At 54.5% G+C, this 17,658-nt stretch overlaps 1 protein-coding gene across 6 annotated transcripts in view; it reads right to left on the bottom strand.

The window, feature by feature from the left end:
* Positions 1 to 17,658, bottom strand: part of AGAP1 (ArfGAP with GTPase domain, ankyrin repeat and PH domain 1) — a 479,134-nt gene that overhangs the window by 363,063 nt on the left and 98,413 nt on the right. The window lies entirely within an intron of this gene.

The following is a 17,658-nucleotide window of genomic DNA, read 5'->3' as shown; positions in this document are numbered from 1 at the left end:
ACAAGTGACCAGGTGATTTGTTAAGGGCATTCCTCAAGGTCTGACCAGGGACAGAGAGGGTCTAGGGCTAGACAGGCACAAGGCTAGAGTGGCCAGATGGCCAGGGTGGTGTCCCCTGATGAATGCACAAGCCAGGGTCCTACCACAGGGGTCCTGGTGGTGCCAGGTGGGCTGTTCCCAGAGAGACACTGTACCTGTGACCACGTTTATAGCTTGTCACTCAGGAGGCTCCTCCAGTACTTCCTACTCCACTTGGAAAGCTGGTCGGCTGGACCCTTGCCCAGTCCAGGTACCTTTTATAATGAAAGTAACCCAACCTCCTTCACTATGGCCTGTGGTGAGTGACCTTTTGTGCTTCTCTCCCAATCAAAAACCATTAAAAAGAGTTCCAGACACAGAAGGGACGTGCCAACACTAAGAATTACATGAGGACACCTGCTGTAATGTAAGTCCACTCTGCACCAAGAGATGCGGTCTCTGCAGAGGGCGTGATGCCTGGACACGCGTGTCCATCTCTGTGGCCAGGCAATACTTCTGCAACCAGACAGGGTACAAATACGGATAAGCACACCCATCACTGAAAATCTTGTTAGCCTGCTGTCTTAGAAACACGGTTCCTTGGTCCAAACACGTGAGTCTTTTGGACATTCATATTTCTAAACTGACCTTCAGGAAGCGTAGACGTTCTGCCTTCCTGCCATCATTCTGGGGGCTCCACGTCAGCTGCCCCCATCCTACCCTCCAGCACACAGGCTGCTCCTGGTCACGACCCCAGCACCTGCACACCCTGGCTACAGGCCTGGGTATTTCCATGTCATGCTCTTAATCTCTGCTGGCATCTCAGATTGATTGGCTTTTGTTCATTTGCCTATGGGAATCTTAATGTTTTAAAAATCTATTCCAATGAACTGAAAGCATCCAGAGCAACCATTTGTCTGTTCACTGCAAAGAGGTCTCCCTGAGACCCAGCAGAATGGGAAGAGTGAAGCACGTTCAGGGAACCGCTGTAGTAGAAAGGCAATGCTCAGCTCTCTCAGGGGCCCTGGAGCTCCCCCACCGACCCGCAGTCTGCCATCGGGCTCAGGTCCCATCAGCCTGCAGCTCGATCCCTCAGCCTGCAGCCCCTGCCAATGCACAGAGGTTGGTCTGCCTGCTCTGCACACAATGCACACAAGCTCTTTCCATGAAACCTGCCTTTCTTAAGTCTTTCTAAACTTTTCACATTGTGGAAGTTAAGCTCGCAGGTTTGTAGTTTGCAAAACCACACTTTTTCCTACTCTGAAAATCAGTACCTTTTTTTCCATCTTGCATGTTCTGCACCCTATTAGTCAAGGATTCTTCAGAGGAGTGAGGAGGACAGCAAGCTCAAAACCCCAGGACTTCAAGATGCTGCCTGCCACAGCAAGAGAGTAGTCGTGTGTTCAGCTAACGTGATGCACAGGGTGAGGTGTGATGGAGGAAAGGGAGACAGGAACAAACCTGGCTCCAAGCAGCACCCGGGACTCTGCACCCCCTAGGGCTGATCAAGTCTTATTTTAATCTCTTCCACCCAAAGACACCTTCCAATCAGAAAAATATTTGGAGGCTCACACAGCATGGTCAACTGGTTTGATTTACTACATTCTATTGCCTCAGGAATTCCTGGGCTAACCTAAGCTGGACATTAAAGTACTCTGATGTAAAAGGCACTGCCTGGGGTAAAAGAGAAGCCAGCCACTGCCAGGATGGACAGCTGCGGCATTTCTAGCTGACTTCACGCTCGCCGACCTCAAGACAGACACAGCCCAGACTTTGAGTGGTGCCTGATGCAGTGCATTCTGGGGGACAGAGGAAACCGCACCACACACAGGGGGGCATCCCCCACAGGACACCCCAACCTGGGCCAGCCAGGAGCACCACAAGTGCAGGTTCCAGGCCCTGGACAGACCCATGGCTGCAAGCCTCCTGGAGGGCCCAGGAATCTGCCTTCACAAGCCCCGGAAGCTTGTTCTGCATCTCTGCACAACTGTGGTCCCTGCACTCCTGACTTCCAGGTGCTGGAGACACGTTTCGAATAAGCATTTTACTCAAGTGTCTTAAAACGTCCTCTACTGCCCCCTTCCTCCTCCTCTGTCCTTCGGGAGAGCAGTTCATCATTCAGAGCACTGCCCAAGGGACACACCTGTCAGCAGGTGAGGCTTGGCGGGGTGAGAAGGCAGCAGGCCAGGAGGGCCAGGAGACCAGGCCTGACCTGGTGTGAAAAGGGCCTTCTTCTCCAGGCTCATCCCGAGTTCAGGGCACGCGGGCAGTACTCTGCTCCACGAGGGCACCTCCTGCTCCCCAGGAGCCCCCGCCTGTCTGAAGAGCACCGAGACCAACTTCCAATGCAAGTCCCCCTCTCGGATTTTAACCAGGCCTTCTAGGAACGTCGAATCCTTCCCGTGGGACCTTCAAGACAGTCACACCCTCAGGGTAACCACGGCTCTATGTCCTTCAGGATCCAACCAGGAGGTGTCACAGGGCAGCTCTGGCAGGGAACACAGAAGAAGTGCCCTGCTTCCAACACCCTGGGCCTAGGTTGCAACGAGCAGTTGGTCAGTCTCCTCCCCAAGAGGACGATGTGCTTTTTGGCTGTGGCTGGGGGCACAGCAGAATCGGCTCTCAGGAAGGAGGACAGGGGGGTGAGTAACCGCACCTGCTGCTCTCAGGGCCTCCGACTGAGGCACCTCGGTCTCAGCAAGTGAACTGCCACCTCTATTCTGCCTGGGACCTTACAGCAACCTCTCCACTGATGGGGGAGGGACCGTGAGAACACGGCCACCCCACACAGAGCCTGTTGCGGGGTGAGGCGTGCTGTCACAGAGTGAAGCCTCTACCCAACGGCAGGGCACAAACAGCTCACAATTCCCACTCTGGGTTAAGAGGGGGCAGAGAGCAGGTGGTGGGGGGTGAACTGGAAGTCACCCGAAACAGGACAGGGATGGACATGATACTGCCCAAGTGGATGGACTCCCAGATGCCCCAGCAGTGGTCCCTGGTTTAAATAACCAGAGTTATTTAAAGTCACAGAATTTTCAATACTAGCTCACAGTTGCCCAGTTTGTGTGAGTTTCCAAAGAAAAACCGGGGGTGGGGGTGACCTCAAGATAAGGTCAGGTGCCCTTCTCTCAGTCATTCCAGTGACCCAACCTCCTTTTCTGGCTGTATTTGGGGAGAGGGGTACATTAGTTAAGGGTTTACATTTTTCTGAAATCCAGACTGAACGGGTGTGAGGGCTGTGTCATTGTCTATGGGAAGGACCAAGGTGGACCTTGAGGGACCCTGATTCCCCCCTGGGTTCCTGCATGCTGGACATTTGTGAGTCTGGGTGATACAACAAGCCTGGGTCAGGGTGTGACCAGTGCCTGCCCTGGGTTCTGTTGCCAGCACTACAAAATAACAACATAACAATGAGATTCACCTAGACCCACCATGGAAGTTCACACAGGACATAAACATCCGCAAAGTGAGTTTAGAAGCTCAGGATCAGGCTACCGAAATGTGATTCCCGAGCTGGAAATCTCTACAAAGCAGGTCCGAAGGCCTCGGTGGGACACCAGACACACTCGCTCAGGGGCCAGGTGAATGCCTCAGCAGACCACTTAAAAGCCTTAATGGCAGGGCAGACGGTGCCCAGTTATCCAGATGATAATTACAAAACCCATTTACATGCGGTTGTGACTAGACATTTCATAGGCACCTTAAAAAGCTGCCCTTGTGTTCTCTGGGTAATACTACCAGGATGGCCAACCTTCCGTGGTGATGAACTTCCACCCTGAAGCCCAGCCCCTCCCAACGGGCCACAGGTTTGTGAGGGAATTGTCTGTCCACAGTTTTAGCTGACCCTGAACACATCTGTCCCTGCTGCTCAGGTCAGACTGAGCAGCAGGTCTACTGTGCTAAGGTTCAGTTAGGAAAAGTTGGCTCACTGAAGTGCCCAACGTTCCAAAATGGAGAGCAAGCTCTGACAGAGTGCAAGCTGGTGTCGGCTGCAGTCCACAGAATTATTCCCAAGGCACATCTTAGAGTCCAGTGCACTTCTCCCACCTGAGTTTCAAGTTCTGCTAACAGAGTTGGTACGATGAGAACTTCTGGTTATCATCATAGATTACTCTTGGGTCTTGATGGAGTCTAGTCACAATTGTCTTATAGAACTTTAGTATCTGATGGTGGATCCTTTTGTTTGTCCAATAGAAGCTGGACTTCAGTCCCTTCCCGATGTCCATCCAAAAGCTCAACAACACTTGTGTTTTAGGGGATGCATAACCAGAGGGACACTGGTTAGACTCTAATGTCCTTCTGAGCTGTCATTTTCAGATGAGAACTTCCTTCAAAAACTACAAAAGTTCTTGAAGCCAGTGAGTCACCTTCAGGCAGGAGTGTGGCTCCGCCCCCAGCACCACCCCAAGCACCATACCACACCACACCCCCGTCCTTCCCTCCAGCCTCCACGGATTCCGGATTCTGTCCCGTTTGTTCCAACCACCTGCAGAGGAGGTGGCTCAGCTCAACCCATGACCTCTGCAAGCCTGCCCTGTGTGGCTCAAAACGTGGCTCAGCAACAGCATAGAGCAGAAAGGCGAGCTGCTCCACACCATGTGTGCTCACGCGGGCCCGTTCTCAACGCCCCCTGCAGTGGGGTGGCCATGTGACCGGGTTCTGGCCTTGGGGCACAGGTGCATCCCCAAGCCCTGCGAGGCGCAGACCTCCTTGGCCCTCGCAGCTCTCTCTCCACTACCATGCAGGGCTGAGCCCAAACACCGGAGGAGCCTCTGCAGCACAGGGGCATCTCTCTTGAACTTCACGGGACAGGCATGAATCACCTATCTGGTTAAGCACTGGGATTTCCCATTTACCCGTTACTACCTAACAAGAGCACCCTGATAAAAACGAAGCTGGAGTTTTCACTTCTGAATTCTGCCACCCAGCCTCCTTCATACCAGCTCGGTCTGTCTTCTTGAGTGACTCTGAATCTGTCACGTCAGCCCCCCTGTTATTTTAAGCACAGTTGCTTTCGACCTTGCCTCTCCACTTGCTCTATGGGAGGAGTGAGCCTGAGAGCAGGGTTTCTCCAGTACGCAAGCCATCTCTGCAAGAAGCAAAGCCAAGAGATCTCCACACAGAAGGCCAGGCACCCAGTGCAGGTGGCAGCACCCTGCAGACCACACCTCGGGGCCGGGATGCTGCACAAGCAGACCCCGATCTCCCCCAGAGGCCTGCAGGCTGGACTCAGCACTTCCTCAGGCTGTTCAGTGTGGACATTTGAATGAGCCCTCCAAGCAGACAGAAGATGGCTGAGCGCCAGGCTCCAATTCCAGGATAAGGAGCCTGCAAGTGAACTGTTTATTCCAGAACACAGAATGACGATGAGCTCTTGGATAAACAGGGGTGCTCCTCTGAGGTCGCAGGGTGTGGACTCCCACGTGTTAAAGCAAAGGGATAAACACGGAAAGGACAGACGCGCATCCGTGCACAGGCCACGTGACAGGGAAGAGGGAAGGAGTCTGCGCTGGCAACGTCGTTTCCCTCCTTCCCGCTCTGCCTCAGTATTATCTAATCAGGAAGAAATCTCACAGCTCTTCCAGACTCTCTTCCCCCATCCTGCCCTCCAAGGATCCTGTCCAGTTTGTTCCAACCACCTGCAGCGGAAGCAGCTCAAACCATCCCGTGATCTCTGCACATCTGCCCTTGTGTGGCTCAAGATGGCCTCTATGTCCAAATGGGGACGGCCACACTGAAGTGCAAGGGCCCTGCTCTATGGCCAGGGAAGCCACCTTTCTCTCATTCCAGACCTACTCTACAACAGAACCACACACACACACACACACGAGGCAGCACACAGCATGGGCTCAGTCATCTACTTCCTTTGATTAGATAATCAGTTTTCTCTCAGAGGAAGATCAGAGGACAGAGAAGAACCCATGTGTGTGCACGCTCAGATAGCAAGGACCCTATTAAGAGAGAGCGAGATGGGAAAGAGAAGCAAAGTTTCAACAGTGAGCTGCTTGGTTTGGCTTCGTATTCAAAGAAAGGGCCATGTTTAGATGGATATGTGGGATGGTCTTTTCCCATGGGATCCCTGAGGATGGAACAGCAAATTCCAAATGACTTTCACAATGGAGATGGTCCTGGTTTTACATGGAAGCACTGACCAGTCAGACTTATTCCTTTATGTCACACCAAGGGAGTTTTTGAGTTTCTTCCACCTTATCAAAGCTACTATGATAACTTCTCCTTAACAACACTTTAGAAGACACAGGCTGGGCTGTAGCTCAGTGGTACAGAATGCACTTCTCACGCAGGAGGACCTGTGTTCAGCCCCCAGCACCAAACAAGAAGACACAGTGGGGAAATCGGTGGTGGCCTTTGAACTTCCAAAGAACCCTTGCCTTCACAGCATGTGCCCTCCTGGGTCTGCTTCCTGCTCTGTGTAGGAAGAAGCAGCTTTCTCAGGTCTGGTCCACCTGTCTCCACCTCCTCCCAGAGAACCCGCTGCAAAGCTGGGGATGATACCCAATCTCCCTTTCACGTGCAGCACCCTCGGCAGGTCCCCACCGCCACGTCTTGTCCTGTGCACACCATGGCTGGGGCCACGAGAGATGCCACCAAACCCAGAAGCCTGGGAGTCACCTGGCCTTTGCAAAGCAAGATGATTTTATTCTCAGTGCTGCAACTAATGCTCTAAGAACTTCCAGGGTTTTCCCACTTCTGAATAATTACATCCTTGCTTCTCTCGGGGACTGGGTCCTTTACTGCTATTGTAACTTCTAGAAGCAAAAGGACCTGGGGAAGCAACAGCCAGAGTACCCACTGGTTCTCCACAGGCTGGCTGCTCCAGGGCAAGTCTGTCTCTGGAGAGCTGTCCCCCGTGGATGCCTATCAAGGGCTCTCAGGACAAATGGAGACAGGAGGACCCACCCGGGACCCACCGTCCATTGCAAGTCTCAGCGAAACCTGAATCCTCACCCAGATGCCTGCGGCTGCTGCAAGGCTCTCCTGAAGCTGCAGGACAGTCCCTCCAAACCAACACAAGGGGCTTGCCAGGACTTCTGCCCAGGCTTACTTGGGCTGCAAAACTCCTCCAGTTCTGCCGCTGGTCATAGCCTGAAGGTCTAAGAGGTGGGTGCAGCAAGCCCTGAGTCTCAATCTTTTTAATTCCTTCCCCAGAAAAGCCCCCAACTTCGATAACCTACATGTGCAAGCTAGCAAGACTCACAGGATGAATCCCTACCATCAGGCAGGCCACATGGAGCAGGTGAGCCATGCACCCTGGGTGGGCACCCTCTCTCTGGAAAGCAACCAACAGACAACTGATGTGCATCACTTTGGACCCAAGAATCTACCTGGGGGTTTTATGCTGAGTAAAAAAGCAAGATGTAAGAAGATACATGAAGAAATGGACACCAAGAGTAAGCAACCTTGCCGTTCCCCACAAGGGCTCAAAGAAAGATAAAGCTGCTGCTCCAGGGCACCTTGAGTCAGTCACAACACAACTGCAAAGGCCAGGAAGCAGAACAGAACACGTGTGTGGTGTTTTCTAAGATGCACTGTATTCAGGTTGTCTCTGCACTCCAAAAAATACATCTGCAAGACATGGAATAATGAACACAGGTGATTTGCCAGATAGGTGAAATCGGACTGGGGCAATCACTTACTTTTCAATGCTTCTTTCCTACAGAGCTATAAGGAGAACAAAAGCATGAAATAAGATACATATTTAATTGTGCTGACATTGTCACTTAAAGTATTTGAAAAACAAAGTAAAGCCTTTGGACAAAGACAGGAGAATCAGGCTTCTGAGCTGCCACAGAGCAGAAGAAAAGTACAGCAGGCACAGCAGGCAGGGCACAGAGAACTCTGAAACTCCAACTTCTTGACATTTACCAAAGTGCCGCTTGAATTATGCCCTGGAATGCAGGGAAGGCAGTTGGCCCAAAAAAGGGGGTGGGGTGGGTAGAGACATGTCCAACCCCAAGCTTCCCTAAAACACAATGCAAACACATTAGGAAGAAGAATTCTATATGTTGGGAACTTCTGCGCAGTTCTGTCGGCCTGAATGGGGTATCTTCTTAAGAGCTGAACTTTCACTACACATCCTCTCAGAGGACCTGCAGTAAACCCAGCTGCATTCCCATCGCTGGGTGGTGGGCAGGACAGGTGCTTCCGGTGACTTATGCCAAAGACCCTCCAATCCTAACATGAATGACGCTTTCAGAGGAAAGAACTACCACAGGCAAAAGCTCAAGGAGAGGCCTTAGGAAAGGTGGTGCCCGGCCACTGCTGCACAGGGAAAGCACACAGAGGTGGACGGCACAGCTGGGTAGCTGGCCTCAACCGAGCCCCAGAGGCCAGAGCTGCTGGACTTCTCCCTGCAATCACCCCACCCGTCAAACCCCAGGCACTCTCCAAGTGGGAAGAACAAGCATCTGCCTCCCAGACTCGCTCTACCAGGCAGGCTTCCCAACATGAAGTTCAAAGGGTTTGCCTACCACTCACTACTCTTTAGAATCTCCGCCCCCCCAAAGACATTCTTAAAAGATGACAGGAGAACACAAATGGCAGCAAGTAGCAGTGAGCAGACAAATGGGTTAAAGAGAAGGAGCCAGCCGGTCCCATTCACAGTCCTTCCTGCAGTCACTACCAATCAGACAGCTTAATTACAGACTTGGGCTGTTTATGGACAGGGCAGCAGTAAACAGCCAGGAAACGCAGCTCCACGCTGCTCTCTAATTAAGCCCAGCCTGTTGGTGGGGAAAATGGTACTTGGAGTTTCAGGATTTCCTTGTTCCTGAGTTCTGAGATGGGGACTCATGATTTGGGAGGTAATGCACAGTTCATTCCTTTTCAGGAACACAACCACGCTGTCATGCACTGAGCCAGGCTCTCAGGACCCTTGGACTCTGTGGGGAGGAACAGCACCTTCCCTCCTGGCCAGGGGCCATAATGGCCATTAGCAATCATTTCTCTTCTAACTGGCGGGTGGAACAGCCAGGGCCCAGGGAGCTGAGCCAGTTATGAACCAGAGGGCAGGGTCTGCTGTGGTGCCTCACGTCTGTGTAACACCTGGGAATCCAGGGGCCCTGGCTCTCCACAGCCACACTGGTAGCATAGTGCCTGAGGGTGGTCTGCATCAGAGAAGTAGAAGTTAAGTGCTGTAAAGAGAAATGTCACTAAGCTGCCCTGGAGGTGATAATCATCTTCCGAGGGAAAACCAAATACCAGTGGAGATCACAGACTGCAGGAAGCAAGAGGGTTTGAAGCATCTGTGGGTCTCTGAATCCCTTTGTGGACCAATCACAATCATCAAGAGGCTGAATTCCCAAAGGGGAAAAGTCTCTACTCCTGATGGCAGTATCAACTCCTGGGTTCCCTGCAACAACCCTGAAGTTGTAGAACAGCTGAACCTGTCTAAACGCATTCTCACCTCCATGAACAGGAGGGACGGCCTGGCCCATGGGATGAACCTCTGGCCTGGGTTTGCAGAATCCAGTGCAGCAAGCCAGGCACCACTACTTTCCAGGAGAGAGAGAGCACCCTGGGTTCTCATCAGACAAAGTGCTCCTCTGGCACCCCAAGAAACACACCGGAAAAATCTAGGCGGACGGTCTCTGGGTGAAGAAGGGACCAAGCCCCACCCAGCATGAGGTCACCACCATGACACATCTGCTCAGTGCCCAGGAGCCGCCTTCAGGCTTGGCCAGAGATACATGCTCCCTTCCCAGCTGCCTCTTCCTCTGCCCACCCTGGAAACATGGGCTCCCTAAGTGCTGTCCCAGGCCAGCAGCATCTCACACAATGGGCCCAAGCGAGCTCGTCCTCCCCCACGGCTGCTTCCTGTCTTCCCACAACCTTCAAAGGAACACCCCACTTGCCTTTGAGTCTGAGGACCACTCACCCGTGGCCTCCCACACCGCCACCCAGCTACCCCACAAAAGCCTCACATTCAACAATGGCAAGGCCACACCAACCCTTCATCCCTCCTGGACCTGAGCACCCCATTGCCCCTCCAGTTCCCCAGCCCCAAGTGCCCCCCAGTTTTGTCTCTTAACCAATCCAATCGACCACCAAGCCCTATGGAGGTTCCCTCTCAAAACTAACGTAGGACTCCGTCCCCTGCTCTCCGTCCCTGCTCCACGCCGTGGGTCAGAGGCGCTCCAAGGACCATCTGGCCCTCAAGAGACACTCAAGTCCATCCTGCTGAAGACATCTGGTCACCACAATGAGAAGGGGTGCTTCTGGCATGGAGTTGGTAGAGGCCAGGAAGGCCACTGAACATCCTGTAAAGCGCTGGACGGCCTCTCAACAAGAGCTGTCAGGAACAAAACGTCAGTACGGTGCAGAGCCAGAGCCCTGTGGGAACACGGCCCATCCCTCTCCAACCTCACCACCGGCTTCCCACCTGTCCTCTCCTGGGAAGCCAGTACTATCATCTGACCCCCAGATGCCATGTTATTTTCCCCCCAATCCTGGAAAGCAGTCAGAGACATGTGGTAGCCACCCTAACCCTGGGCTAGCTTTCCTTCCTGTCTTTTCTTCTGAACATCTACATACGTTCTGAGATCACATCGGCCTACCATTTGGTAACTAGTCTTAATGAGGTGAATTAATGGTTTCATTTTCACATTTGCTCCTGGCTGGGCTCTATTCACAGCCTTCTCTGGGCACATGCTGCAAGGTCCAGGGACACCCATTGCGCACAGGGACCCGCCGAGACCAAGGCGTGGCACCTCCAGGGGCACCCACCCTCACACCCGCAGCATGGCTGTGGTGCCCCTGCCTACTTCCCATGTTCCAGCTAGGACACGGGAGCCCAGGGAGGTGGGAGGAACAGACCCAGGCCGTGCAGCCACCTGGGGACAGAACCAGTGAGAACCTGGACCTCCTGCCTGCCTCCTGTCGACTCGACTGGGCCAGGGAGAACCAAAGGCCACCCTCAACCACACAGCTGGGTGTCATCTAGTTCACGGAGACCTCCTAACCCCACACAAGGGGGAGGAGGGTGACCTGGCGGTTGGAGCCAAGACACATCTCCTGCCCTTAGATCACACTGCTCTGGGTTTCTGGGCCTCCAAACTCAGATGGCACCACACTGCCAGCTTGCTTGGCTCTCCGGCGTGCACAACCCCTGGACAGGGTTCCTCCAGCCCCCTCCACGCAGCCTTCAAGTTCTGACTCTGGAGAACCCTAAAGCGACGTTCGGTTTCCTGTGCCACATGGCACCCCTTCTTCCACGGGACCAGTGTGAGACCCTGTGCCCTCAGCCCCAGAACGCCCCATCTGGTTTCCCGTAGTTACATTTTGGGCTCTCATGAAGTGCTGGCAAACCGTCGCAGCCACCCTATGAGGACGGTCTTCTCATTTCACGGGTGAAGGAACTGGCATGGGTACTCGCTACGTAGCGTGCTGGGAACCTGTGAGTCAGGGCACCTGTGTTTCCTGGCTACCACAATGCAACTGGCTTAAAAAACACAACCGGGTCCTACAGTTCTGGAAGCCAGAGGTCCATGGCCAAGGTCTGAGGGCTGCCTCGGGCCTCCGGCCAGTGCCTGGGGCTTGCCGGCAGCCCCTGGGAGGCTGTGCCTCGCCAAAGCGTCACCTGAGCTCTGCCTTCATCTCCACCTGGCTTCTCCCAGTGGTGGTGTCTGTGCCCAAATTTCCCCTTTCACGGTAAGGACACCAACCACATTGGACAGGGCCCACTCTCTGCTCACGCAGCCCCGTCCTAACTAATTACCTCTGCAACAACCCTACTCCCACCCAGGGAATGGCATTCCAAGGTCACCTTCTAAGGCAGGGAGAGCCAGGCCTACAAAATGTGGTCTGTGAAGGGGCCAGTTCAACCCTACCAATGACACACTGAGGACTGGGTCAAGCTGGCCCACCTCCGAGCTGGGGGAGTCCTAAAACTCAGTCTGGCCGATGTCTCCAGCAGCCCATGTGGAGGATCCCAGGGATGACAGGCATCTAGGGATGGGCACTGGGGACCCTGGAAAGGGCAAGGCTGGTTTCTGCCCCAATCCTCTGCCATCACTTGTCCAGAGAGCCCTCAACTGCCCTGGCCACAGATGACCACTTCCACAATGGAAGAGCGTTCCCCTTGGCATGACTTGAGTCCCGTGAGCCCACAAAAACTTGGGGAGGGAGCATATCTATTACTTGGTAGAGTCAACCCAAAAATCGCAGTGTGGGTATGCTACCCTGCCTCTCTGCACACGGCCAGACAGACTCCTGGAAAGGTGCCCCAGGAAGAAAGACTCAGCACACCTGCTGAGGACAAGAGGCAGAGCTCAGGGCTGCGCTCACGCTGCAGACCTGGGCTCCACGGCAGGAGACTGAGGCGCACTGGAAGGAAACGGCCTGCCCTGCCCAGATCCATCGGCTGGTCACCCTCAAGGCCAACACTCTCCGACCTTCCCCACCGCGCACGATCACACATCTCAGGCACCAGGGTTCCCCACAGGCACAGCTTTGGAGAAGGGGCGGGAAAGCTCAGAGAAAGCCCAAGGGTAACTAAGGCTACCCTAGAAGTCAGTCTGGTAGGCTCCCAAAATAACCCCCAAGGGCCTGCCTCTGCCTGCCTGTTCCTCAGACTCATGGTCTACAAGCCAGGCCACACGCTCCTGGACACCATGACTATCTGAATGGCAGACGGAAGGAGGATGCACCCATCTGGCATAGCTTAAGACGAACGAGTTCTCCAAGCAAATTGTTTTCCAGGTGGGCCTGTCACCAGGCAAGATGAAGGTCCACCCAGAAGGCAGAGGAGAAACGGAAGATGCATGCTGGATTCCCAGGGAGTCGGACAGGATGCACGGCCCTCATGAACCTGTCACCTCCTTCCCGAGGCATGTGGGGCAGGCATCCCACCGTCACCTAGAGACAGGAGGTGAGGCTTGGGACGCTCTGATGACCCACCCACCCCCTAAGGAAGGGAGGCAAGTCTGGCATTCACATCAGGACCCTGGCCTCCACGTCCAGGCTGCTCCTGTGTGTGCCTGGGCACCCGGCCACTGGCTGCTCCTCTGCAGCAGACTGTGAGCCTCTGGCTGGAGGAAGAGCCCCGGAGCTTAGGAAAACTCGTCCCGCCGCTGAGGAAGTGCCACAGAAACGCCACACAGGTCTGATGAGGCACAGCTGGCGAGTGTCCACAGAGGCGGGGGAGGGCACACGAGGCCGTGAGCTCCCTGGCTCGTTCATCCCACAGGCGACTGAGCTCTGACAGCCAGCCAAAACGTATCTTCAAACAAAACAAAGCCTCCTTCGTGGTGCATAAGCCATTCTCTCTGAAATCTAAATTTTCAACACTGAAATGATTCTATTTTGACTAAAGTAAAAACCAGCATTCTCAGTTTGTCCTAGACAACTGAAGTGGGGACGTGGGGAAAAGGCACGGCAGAAAGCCACCAGACCCAGGAGCCAGGCTGGCTCTGAGGCGGAATGCCAAGAAGAGCTTGGGGGTCCCCAGCCCCTGAGGCACAGCCATCCTCTACCGACTCCCGGTGTCTTGGGCTCAGCTCCAAGGTCCATAATCCAAGGTGGCTAAATTGATTAGCGGTGGGCTTTTTTCAAAGCCTGAGACTTAGTTTTGACACAAAAAGTCATTCTGATCAAGTTTTGGGATCCAGCTCCTGGGAGAAGCCGCAGAGGAGCTGCCGAGCGAACCCTCCAGGGTCCCGCCTCCCCGTGTGACACAGAAGCGCAGGGAAGGGATGATTACCACCGTGATGCTGCTGCTGTCTGCTCTGGAGCCTCCTCAGGGGGTGTGGATGAGACACGCCGCCCAGATAACTTGTCCAAACACAGATCTCCCCCAAGCACGGTGTTCATCTACCAAGACACCAACAAACCCACGCATGTGCTCTGGAATCTGCAGAGTGAAGGATTATCGGGACTCGAAGAAGAAATTCGGACGACGGAACGACTGTGGGAAAATCAAGTGAAAAGCCCTACAGCTGGCCTCAGAGCCAGGGCTGCACATTCCCATCTTATGCCTGTGGCTCCACCTACTCTGGGCACCAGGCCGAAGCTTTCGGGGCAGGGACCCAAGCACAGCAGAATTCAGAAGCCCACAAGGCCACCAGGTGAGGGCTGAAGGGCTGCACACCAGGCCTCGGTTTCAAGAACGCTGAGACCCCTCCTTGCAAACTCAGGGTCGCCGTGGCCTCCCAAAGAGGAGGCTTCTTTTTGTCCAGCCAGAAGCTCCTGCTCTTTCCTAGGAAACAATGGTGTCAATCTGAGCAGGAAAACCAGGACAACTGCGCAGGTTTTATAAACCATACCCGCCAGACTGCACAGAGGAAGGGGCAGGTGAAGGGCAAGGCCAGCTGCCCTGCCTCTGGATTAAAGCAGCGGTGCTGTTCTGCAAGAAAGGCACGCCCACCTGAACAGCAGGAGGGACCAGTGTCCCAGAGAGAAGCCAGGTGGACCTCAGAAAGCTGAAGCAATAGCCACAGCTTGCATGTGGCCACTGCACTTAGCTCAGAAAAGAAGCCCTATCACACTGGCCATAGCAGATGGTCACTAGGCGGGCACAGGAGCATTTTCGCACCAAGGTCAACAGTGATCACCTCTGCCACTTCATGGAGATGGCTCGGGAGGGGCTCCATAGGACGGCACAGAGAGCGAAGGCCCCAGGTTTCCAAGGGCTCTGCCCAGGAGACTCTGTGTCCCAGTGCCCTGGGCTCAGCCCTGGCTTCAGCTGGCTGGGAAGGGGTGCACTGGAACACTGCTCAGGTGCTGGGAGGCGGACACAGTCCCCAGTCACCATTACCCCGAGTCACCTCCTTCTCACCTGTGTCCTGACGAGGATGGGGTGGCAACATGAAGGAACACCCAAACAGCGGCTTCAATAAGAAAGGAAGGTTACTTCTCACTCACTAATGCAACCTGGGGGCAGGGCTCCCAGGAGGCTGGCGGTTCCACTAACCCACATCCCTCGCTGTCCTGGGCTGAGACGGGACCATCTTCACACACACATGCAGGTAACTGGGGAGAGCACACAGGGAGGCCTGTGGACAGACCCACTGCATTCTCTCCGTGAAGCCTTCCAGCGGCCACCGACTCCCACCTCCCATTCTTTCAAGAGAAGGGCCACATTCTGGGCAACCCCGCTGGGGACCACGGGGACAACCTGAATTTCATTAGCACTGGCCACAGGCATTTGTTTCCAGGCTTTTCCACGCCTCATCTCACTGAACTTTCACGACAACCACGTGAAGTGTCACCATCCTCCTCTTCCACTGAGAACGCCACGGCACAGAGGTGAAGGGACCCGCCCAGGAGGCCAGATGCAGAAGGGCCTGGGATGACTACCTGTCCTGGGAAGAGGCAAGGATGTCACGGGCATGGCATCCTCCAGAGAGGGGCCTCAGCACAAGAATTGCAGCAGACAGAGCAGTCACAGTGGGCACAGCCAGGACCACAGGCCTTGGGCACCGCTCACCAACAGAGGCCAGCCAGCCCAGACCGCCCTCTTCCCGGATGCTCGGGCCACCTGGCCTCTCCCTGGCGATTTCACACAGCCTGGCCATGCATGGCTGGCCAACGCATCGCCCTTTCTTGTGGCATACTGTGTGTGTGAATTTCTGCTTAACTCTCCTAAATTAGCAGCCCTTCCAAGTCCTCAGGGGACAGCCTGCCGTGCCCCTGCGATCTGGCAGCGTGATCATCATCGAGTTCGCTATTTATTCACACACTGGAAAGAAAACACCGGGAGCGTTTTCAACATGTTTATTTGCAGGCATAACAAACCCTGATACCGTCGGTCTCCGGGTCCCGTGGATTCTCCTTGCGCCTGTTGCCGGAGCATCTGGGCATCACGAGACATTTGCATATGAAGGAGTTCCACTATGGACCTGTCAAAATATTTTTTGACAGGCTGAAGGCGCGTTTTACGACACGATTCACAGTTAGCAGAGAGCGCGTTCACAAAACGCTTCCGCAATCTGCCCGTCGTGCAGAGGAGGCTCTTTGTTTTGACCAGGCTGCGGCTGGCTGTCACTCGGCGTTCATACATTATGCAGACCCGCAACGGCAGGGCCAGCACACAGACCTCTGTTCACATAATTAGGAGAAGGCTGCGGGGCTGAGCGTTGCCATGGCGGCACAAGGGACGGTGGTCACATTCCACCAAGGACGAATGTGCCTGCGCTACGCAGGCAGTTAGAGGAGCACAAACAACAAAACCAGCCCACGGCTTGGCGTGAAGCAGGAGCACAGAGCCTCCCCACGCTCGCTCCCCTCGGCCTCCACCAGATGCAGTCTGCGACCAGCACGGATCTGCGGCAACACAGCATGGAAAACGCTCATCCTGCAAGGCTACAGCTCTGTCACACCTTTAAAAACAGGCACAGAAAGAACGCGAGGAGAATTCCACCAAAACAACAGCAGTGATGTGTGGTGAGCCTCCAAGTGCTCAAAAAAATGACTCTTCTTTTCAACATGTGTTTTATTTGGCAAAAAAATCTTCTCATGGACCTGTATTTTGAAGTCTCATAGTCACGCACGGCCATCCTGCGGGGAAAATCACAGGCCATGGACACTGCCTATCAGGGACGCAGGAGCTGACACCTGCTGTAGGGGACACTGCAGCACAAGGGCCCTCTCCCCTCAGCAGCAGTCATCGCCTGCCCTCCGTGGAGTCCACTCACTCAGACCCAATGCTCACTCCTTACTCTTAAAAATTCCAACATGGTCCCCATGCCAGATGCTTGGTCCCCAGGATGGGCACTTGGCTCCCACGATGGATGCATGGTACCTACGATAGATACGTGGTCTCTAGGATGGGCACATGGTCCTCATGCTGGGCACTAGGTCCTCATGCCGAATACTTATCCCCAGGATGGGCACTTGGTGCTTATGTTGGGCACCTGGTCCTCCTGCCAAATACTTATCCCCAGGATGGAAACTTGGTCCTCACACTGAATATTTGGTCCCCAAGATAAGACACTAGGTCCCCAGGATGGGCACTTGGTCCTCATGCTAACAGCCTCAGCTGCTCACCTGTATCTCTCTGCCCTGTTCTTCTGTGCCCTAGACCACCTAGCTGAGGCCACAGCGTTCCAACAGCCACTCTCCCCCTCATCTCCTGCAGGTCTGATCACATGTGCCTCTCCCTTAAAGATGGGCCGGAGCAGCAAAGGTTCCGCCCAGCCCTGCATCCACCTTCCCTCAAAGATGCTGCCGTGCTCTGAAATTTCAGGACCCTGGGCACCAACACCTGCTTGTTCTTCACTTCCTTGAAGCCACCAGAGCTCTCCTTTTTGCCCCTATCCCCTCCCCAGCTGTGTCTGGGCTCCCTACTGGGTGTCCCTGGGCACTTCTGCACTCCTCCCCAGGAGTCACGGGCTAACCACGGGGCAGCATTAGGCATGGCACCCTCTGCGCCAACAGCAGCTCTGCCATCCTCAACCACCCCTCGCCTTCAGAAGGACCACGGGAACGGCACGTCAGTGACCAGCATGGGGCCCGGCACATGCGTGGGGCCAGCCTGCCTCAGATCTGTTCTGATGTGTCCAGTAAGTGAGGAACGGAAACGACACTCCAGTGGCTTCTTCCTGTTACCTTAAAGATCGCTTGCTTGGAAACTTGCTTCATGTGAACAATAAAGAAACAGGGGATATGCCCACCCGGTGGTCTGAC

This window comes from Sciurus vulgaris, assembly GCF_902686455.1.
Source record: "Sciurus vulgaris genome assembly, chromosome: 3".
Classification (NCBI taxonomy): Eukaryota; Metazoa; Chordata; class Mammalia; order Rodentia; family Sciuridae; genus Sciurus; species Sciurus vulgaris.
Note: the sequence above shows the minus strand (reverse complement) of the source record. Positions and strands in the feature narration are given on the sequence as shown.